Here is an 8,790-nt window from a genome sequence, read left to right as displayed (position 1 = left end):
CTGCTGTTACGGATCGTGTAAACCACCCCAACACCTTGGAACCCAATTATTTTTCTGTCTTTCCTCTCACCGAAACCCATGGTGGATGATAAAAATTTAATGATGACACAATGAAGAAGATGATACGATAATGATTAAGAGGAACCTGCAACTTGCATTCGACTTCTTCGTTCTTTTATTTTTATCTGCACGTTCTCTTTTTGGCTGACAAGCTTTAATAATAAAACCCTACTTAATTTAATAAAGGTGAATGGAAATTGATAATGATGTGGGGTTGTTTTATTCCTCTTTTCCTAATCCACTTGTGCAGATTGTCGATGTGCCTATTGTTCCTGTTAATAAGCCACACGTTTTTCTTTTTATTTCTTTTGGGCCAACCGAAATCATCACTCACCCATTGAGTGGTCAGGCCAAATGAATTTGCTTGGGCTCCCTTAAACGATAGATGGGCTAATGATTTTATTGGGACGTGACCTTGTTGAGATATTTGTGGGGTCGTGATCCAACATTTTTTTTTCTCTTGCTTAGACTATAACGAAGAAGAGGATGACAATATAATTATATGCATGGGATGTATGTGTTGGCGTATGACGAGGGATGTGAGTGTGACAATTGATGATGCAACGATAATGATAATTATGATGAACAAAAGACGTTGATAATGGAAGATGGTGACCGAGAGTGAAATGAATATGAATATGAAAATGAATATGCGTATGCATATGAATATGAATATGATTATGATTAAGATTAAGATTGATGATGATAAGTTAGTTGCTGTTATGATCAAGTCGAAATGGTTGAGAAGGATGATCAAGATTAGTTGGTCATGATGTTAGTGATGCATGATGATCGATGCTATATTAACCTAATCATAACAGAAATCAAACACCTTTCTTACTTATTGATGATGTTCGGTTAACACTCCAAAGACAAAACCATTCGATTATTATTTCCAAACATACACCTCACTCGATCATTTTTCGTTCAACCCGAAGGTATAATGTAACATCCCGCGTTTTTCCGTTAAATTTAATTTTAACACCGTCTTTTTTTTAAAAACATAATCTTTCGTATTTAAAGTGATAGTTTCCGTGAGTAACGTTCATTATATTTCCGCTATTTAATTATAACATCACTCGGTTACTCGAGCGTTTTTAAAATATTTCGTTGGTTAATTCCCGCACCCGCTTTGAAACTTGAGGGACCGAAGTTGTCAAGTGGGCAAACTAGTTGACTAGGTCAACTAGTCAACCCACCATTCTCATCCATTCAATCCCTCCATCTCTCTCCCTTTTCTCTCTAGCTCAAGAACCCCATTTCTCCCAACTTCACTAAATCATCATCTAAATTCGATCTAGGAGGCTTACAACAAAACAAATTACATTTTCGTGATCCTCTCTTCATCCTCTACGATTTGATACTAACTACACCGATTTTGGGTAACATTTCTAAAACTCTAGATTTCTTTAATTTCGTGTTTTTGACTTGAAATGTTGTTAGTTAGTGTCTATGGCTCGTGTCTTGCATGATTATATGATTTGTATGCTCGATCTTGATGTTTTGGTGTAACTAGCTTGAAAATGAAAAGTGGATGCTTAATCCTTGATTTTGGATGAGTTAATGTTGTTAGATTGTTAAAGTGCATGTTTTAATTGTGTTACTAGTATCATTAGCCACATTTGGATGTGTAGGTAGATTAAGGAAACTTCAAAAACCCGATTAATGATTTTGTGATGTTTGACTAGGGTTTGATAGTTCTTGACATGAACTTTTGGGTGCTTAAATGCCATGGAATGTTAATTGTTAGTGTCTAGTAGCAATGTATGCTTCATTACCTTCAAAACGGCATATCGTATGTGTAAATTGGATTCCCGAATCATAAAATACGTTTTACGAACTTGAAACTTGAAAATAAACCTTTCTCGATCAATTGACGAGTTTTCGTTTATTGTAAATGATGTTTTTGATTGATGATATGTGGTTAGTTGTATTCCTTGTCGAAATAGCTTTCCGATGATATAAAATACATGTTCTAATTGTTTGCGGATCATAAAATGTGATTGTTTGTGTTTTGGTTCGTGCATACTTTGAAAACTGACCAGAAATCCCTGCACAGAGGGTGGCGCGGCGCGCCCCTTCCCCGCGCGGCGCGCCGATGTGCCTGGTCAGATTCTGACCTCCTCGCCCCGTTTCACGTGAAATGTTTGACTAGCTATCGACCTCCGATTCACATGAAACTTGTTCTAATATGCTTATATATGAGTAAAAACCTCAGAAAAATAGTTCGGGACCGAACCCGAACGCGTTGACTTTTTTTTTTCGTTGACTTTGACCAAGTTTGACTTTTAGTCAAACTTAACCAAACTTTTAACGCAATCTTCCTAACATGCTTTTATACTTGTATCTTGCATGAAACTTGACAATTTGCTTCACATGCTACATAATCGAGTCGTGTCGAGCCATAGGACTAATTGAACACATTTCACCCGACCTTGTGTCGTAACCGGTTAATTGATATAACTTACTTGTTTAGGTCAAGGCTAAGCAACTTTCATGCACACGTTTACTTGTTGAAGTACTTTTATACTCGTGCACCCGAGGTGAGATCATAGTCCCACTTTTACTCTTTTTGAACCTATATTGGGATGAGAAAACATAAACGATTCTTTTGAACTAAGTGAACACAAGAACGGGAAAACAAACATTCTACATACGAGTTTAGAACAAAATCCTCAATTCGATTATCATTAGTTACACTTGCCGGGTGTAAGCGAGAACTTATGTTATATGGCCATATGGGTTTGACAGCCCTCATCCTTGACGGTTCGCTACCGTCTACGGATGAAATATATTTTCGAGAATCAGTGTTTGTTCTAGCACTAAGTGATGGGGTATACAATGGAAGGAATGTTAAGCTTTGATAATTGGGTGCTCGTGAAACAAACTTTTGGAATGTATTACTATTATTTCATTGATGCAAATCTTGTGGTTCACTTGTACTTACTTACTTAAACCTATGATTTCACCAACGTTTTCGTTGACAGATTTCTATGTTTTTCTCAGGTCTTGCACGATATGTGAAACATGCTTCCGCTTACTATTTGATACTTGCATCCGATGTCGAGTATACATGCATTTCATGGAGCGTCTTTTGACTTTACTTTAAACCGTGTCGCCTAGATTTCAATCGTATCTATGACGTTGTAACTTAACTTTTGGTTGAACAATTCTTGTAAACTTGAAACAATCCTTATTTTGAAATGAAGGCGACATATTTTGGTCAAACGTTATCTTAAAGACTTATAATCAGGTAATGGGACCCACGTAGCCGACGCCGTCACTTGACGATTTGTCGGGGTCGCTACAGTTGGTATCAGAGCCTTGGTTGTAGGGATTTAGAGTTCATTTGTGTCCACCCCGAGTCATAGTGTACATAGGTGAATCTAGACTACAACCGGCATATAGACTGAAGTAGGAATTATTTGACAAATTGTGCATTTATACTCGAACTCTTCTATCATATCTAACTCGTATTCGATCTTGATCTTACGTTGATAAATTTTGTTGATGCGCCACCTTGACTTTATGAAGTAATGTTAAATGCACATGAGAATCAGGGTAATATAATTTCCGGGATTATATTACGGTGATTCACATGGACGTTCCGACATTATGACGTAAAGAATTTAAGGCGAGTCAAGGAAAAATTTCCTCTCTATCCTATTTCCATACTCCGGTTAGTATTGTTGAAAATACTAACCAACGATATTCTTGTCTCATGAAGGAACAATGGCTCATCAAGGTCAACACAATACTCCTCTCGAAACTCTGGAACAAGCTCTTCAACAAATGATAACCACCGCCGTGGGTACGGCCGTGGCCGATCACTTTTCTAACAACAACAATCATGGGGCCGGTAATTCAATCGAGGGTTGCTCCTACAGGAACTTCATGAAGTACAATCCTCCCACTTTCAATGGAACCGAAGGACCGGTTGCTCTCACCCGATGGTTCGAACAAACAGAAGCCGTTTTTAGCATAAGCGGTTGTCGGGACCAAGATAAGGTCAAGTTTTCCACCCTCACTCTCACCGGTATTGCTCTCTCATGGTGGAACACGTATGTACAATCGGTGGGTATCGATGAAGCCCTTACACTCTCTTGGACCGAATTAAGAGAAAGAATGACCACCGAATACTTCCCGCGCGAAGAGACTCGAAGGCTCGAACAGGGGCCAAGAAATTTAAAAATAGCCCGAGATGACCTCGAAGCTTATAATCAACGGTTTGCCGAACTAACCTCAATTTGTCCAAACCTCCGGGCTCCCGGGCCCCAAGGAGTTGAGTTTTACATGGATGGCCTCCCTAAGAGCATTCCACACGGGGTAATGCCATTAAGACCCGCCGACCTACAAGAGGCTGTGATGATAGCCCGCCGATTTATAAAAACGGTGGATGAAATTGAAGCGCTGGCACCAATGGTCGAGAACCACCCGAGTAACAACAAAAGAACATGGGAAGCCTCTCAATCAAGCAACCACAACAATAACAACAACCCCGCCAAGAAGCCTTTTACCTCCAACGACAAGAAAGGCTATGCCGGAAAACTGCCTTTTTGTGACGAATGCCACAAGCATCACTTTGAAGGATGTGGCAGGTTTCGCCACCGGCGCCAAGGACCCGTCGCTCGAAAGATGCCCAACGCACACAGAACGGGTGCTTGCTTCGAATGTGGTCAACTGGGTCATTTTACGAATGTGTGCCCAAATAAGAAAATCAACCCCAACGCACGCCGTTGAACCTTCGACATCGACACCAATGATGCCCGGAACGACGATGGACTAGTAACGGGTACGTTTCTTCACAACAAACCGTATATTTCATACTTGTTCGATTCGATTACCGCTAGACGTTTTATAACCAAGGATTTGACTCATGCTCTTTATATTCCACCTCTTTCCCCCAGATACTACTTAGACGATTTAAGTGATCGACGGAAAAATATTGTGTGCCTATAAATTTTATTGGAGGAAATACGTTAAGACTTTTGACTTGACACCTATAGAACTAGGGAGCTCGGAACCTTTTCGTAAAAAAAAAAAAAAAAAAAAAAAAAAAAAAAAAAAAAAAAAATGTTTCCCCATCATCTTGTATAGATTATTGTGAACTGAGTAATTTTCGGTTGGAAACCGATACCCTCTCCCTCGCATCCATGACCTCATGATTATTTGCACGAATCCCGTATGTTCCAAATCGAACTCCGTTCCGGTTATCATCAATTGGGGGTTAAGTGAGACGATGTCTCCTAAGCCACTTCCCGAACTCGCAACGTTAGTTGTAAATCTTTCTTAGTACCATTCGATTTATTTAGGACTCTGTCCGTATTCATGAACTTCCTAAACCACGTATGCGAACTTATCTAGACAAATCGGTTATCGTATTTATAGATGACATCTTGAGTTATTCAAGTAAAGAAGGAAAACGAACAACATCACCATCTTACGCTCGAACTTTTGAGAAAAGAGCAACTCTATACCAAATTCTCCGAGTGAGAATTTCTGTTGAACGAAGTACAATTTTCTAAACCATGATGTGAATGGTCTAGGCATTTCAATCAATCTCGAAATCAAGCCACATGTAATCAGGAAACTCCCCCGACTCAGACTTGTATTCGTAAAATCTTAGATCTCGCCGGTTATTACCGAAGATTCATTTCTGCCTTTTCTCGTGTTACACGACTTTTAACCTCGTTAACTCACTGAGGGAAAAATTTAAACCTCCCCCATGTCCGAACCTTGAGCGTGATACTTCACACCAACATTTCTAGTTAAAAATCGTATAGCACCAGATGGAACTCAATTATGAAAATATTTCTACATGAACGCCGGAAGGCATGCTCTCTCGACTCAAAATCAGTGTAACTGAAATTCGTTATTTTGCGCGAAGAATTCTAATACTAAATTGTGGATCCGATCAATTTTCTCGTCATCACATACCACGCTACATATCTCTGTTATTTCACCGTTACCGTCTGATATTACTGGAACTTAAGATAACACACGATCCAATGATACTTCACTCTTCTTTGACTTAATGTCATTGTGTTTCTAATAATCGGCCAACTATTATTCAACCCCGAACTAAACAACTACGTGTACGATCTCGTTTCTCTTTCAGACTTCAACTTTTGACAACTAGAGGCACGTTATGGCAACCTCGAGATGTAAACTCATCCTATTCTAAGTCCTCATTTCACTACTATCTTTACCGTTCGCATTTCCGTTTAAAGAAACTCCTTGTAACATTTCTCCATGGATAGAGAAACTCCTCATATTACATAAGTATTCGCCACGAGGGTGAATAGTCCTAACGAACATTTTTTTTTCGAACCCTAACTGACTCGTTCAAACATATCTTAAGAGATTCTATTCCAACACGGTGTATCTTTGTTAATTATCCCGTATCGAAATACTCGTTTCACTTCTAGTTTTACAAGAAGCCTCGGGACCGCGTTTAGACATGAGTACCGCGTACCATCCACAACCCGACGGACCGAACAAACATGCGATTTAAACCTTGGAAACCATAATACGAATTTGTATTACCAACTTCAAATTTATTTGAGAAAAACATTTTCCTTTAACCGAATCCTCGTACTACAATGATTTTCATTCGAGTTTTAACGTCACTCCTTTTGAAAACACGTGTGACCGGAAACGTCACTCTCCTTTGTCGAACCAAGTAAACGATGATCAATTCACCGGGGCCGAGGTTATTCATGAGCAACCGAGAAAATTTATTCATATTCAGGCAAAACCCTACGCGACTCGTAATCACCAAGAGCTGCGCCGATGTTAGACGTAAACATTTCAAATTCCACGTGGGAAACCGCGTCACGTTAAGAGTCGCACCTTGGAAGGGTGCAATCCGTTTCGGGAAAACGTAGGAAGCTAAATCCACGATATTTTGATCCTTTAAATTCTTGGGGTGTTTTGGACCCGTAGCTAGCCGTTTAGACTTTTCCGACTCATTTTGGGTCTCCGTTTATCCTACATTCAATGTATCAACTCAAAGACGTGTTTTGCGAAACGAGAACTTGTTATCTCCTTTGATGAACTCACTATCGACGATAACCCTCACTTCCTAGGAGGACCGGTTGAAACCATGAATCATGGAAGACAAACCTTAAAACAACATATGATCCCGACCGTCAAAATTCGTGGAAATACTCAAGGACGTACCTTCACTTATTCGTAGAATTTACAACGCAAGGTCTCGAGTAAGATTCAACAACTACTACTTCCAACTAAATTTCGGGACGAAATTTCTTTTGAGGTGTGGATAATGTAACATCCCGCGTTTTTCCGTTAAATTTAATTTTAACACCGTCTTTTTTTTAAAAACATAATCTTTCGTATTTAAAGTGATAGTTTCCGTGAGTAACGTTCATTATATTTCCGCTATTTAATTATAACATCACTCGGTTACTCGAGCGTTTTTAAAATATTTCGTTGGTTAATTCCCGCACCCGCTTTGAAACTTGAGGGACCGAAGTTGTCAAGTGGGCAAACTAGTTGACTAGGTCAACTAGTCAACCCACCATTCTCATCCATTCAATCCCTCCATCTCTCTCCCTTTTCTCTCTAGCTCAAGAACCCCATTTCTCCCAACTTCACTAAATCATCATCTAAATTCGATCTAGGAGGCTTACAACAAAACAAATTACATTTTCGTGATCCTCTCTTCATCCTCTACGATTTGATACTAACTACACCGATTTTGGGTAACATTTCTAAAACTCTAGATTTCTTTAATTTCGTGTTTTTGACTTGAAATGTTGTTAGTTAGTGTCTATGGCTCGTGTCTTGCATGATTATATGATTTGTATGCTCGATCTTGATGTTTTGGTGTAACTAGCTTGAAAATGAAAAGTGGATGCTTAATCCTTGATTTTGGATGAGTTAATGTTGTTAGATTGTTAAAGTGCATGTTTTAATTGTGTTACTAGTATCATTAGCCACATTTGGATGTGTAGGTAGATTAAGGAAACTTCAAAAACCCGATTAATGATTTTGTGATGTTTGACTAGGGTTTGATAGTTCTTGACATGAACTTTTGGGTGCTTAAATGCCATGGAATGTTAATTGTTAGTGTCTAGTAGCAATGTATGCTTCATTACCTTCAAAACGGCATATCGTATGTGTAAATTGGATTCCCGAATCATAAAATACGTTTTACGAACTTGAAACTTGAAAATAAACCTTTCTCGATCAATTGACGAGTTTTCGTTTATTGTAAATGATGTTTTTGATTGATGATATGTGGTTAGTTGTATTCCTTGTCGAAATAGCTTTCCGATGATATAAAATACATGTTCTAATTGTTTGCGGATCATAAAATGTGATTGTTTGTGTTTTGGTTCGTGCATACTTTGAAAACTGACCAGAAATCCCTGCACAGAGGGTGGCGCGGCGCGCCCCTTCCCCGCGCGGCGCGCCGATGTGCCTGGTCAGATTCTGACCTCCTCGCCCCGTTTCACGTGAAATGTTTGACTAGCTATCGACCTCCGATTCACATGAAACTTGTTCTAATATGCTTATATATGAGTAAAAACCTCAGAAAAATAGTTCGGGACCGAACCCGAACGCGTTGACTTTTTTTTTCGTTGACTTTGACCAAGTTTGACTTTTAGTCAAACTTAACCAAACTTTTAACGCAATCTTCCTAACATGCTTTTATACTTGTATCTTGCATGAAACTTGACAATTTGCTTCACATGCTACATAATC

The sequence above is a fragment of the Rutidosis leptorrhynchoides genome, chromosome 1 (genome assembly GCF_046630445.1).
Source record: "Rutidosis leptorrhynchoides isolate AG116_Rl617_1_P2 chromosome 1, CSIRO_AGI_Rlap_v1, whole genome shotgun sequence".
In the NCBI taxonomy this organism is placed as follows: Eukaryota; Viridiplantae; Streptophyta; class Magnoliopsida; order Asterales; family Asteraceae; genus Rutidosis; species Rutidosis leptorrhynchoides.
This window is presented reverse-complemented; position numbering follows the sequence as displayed.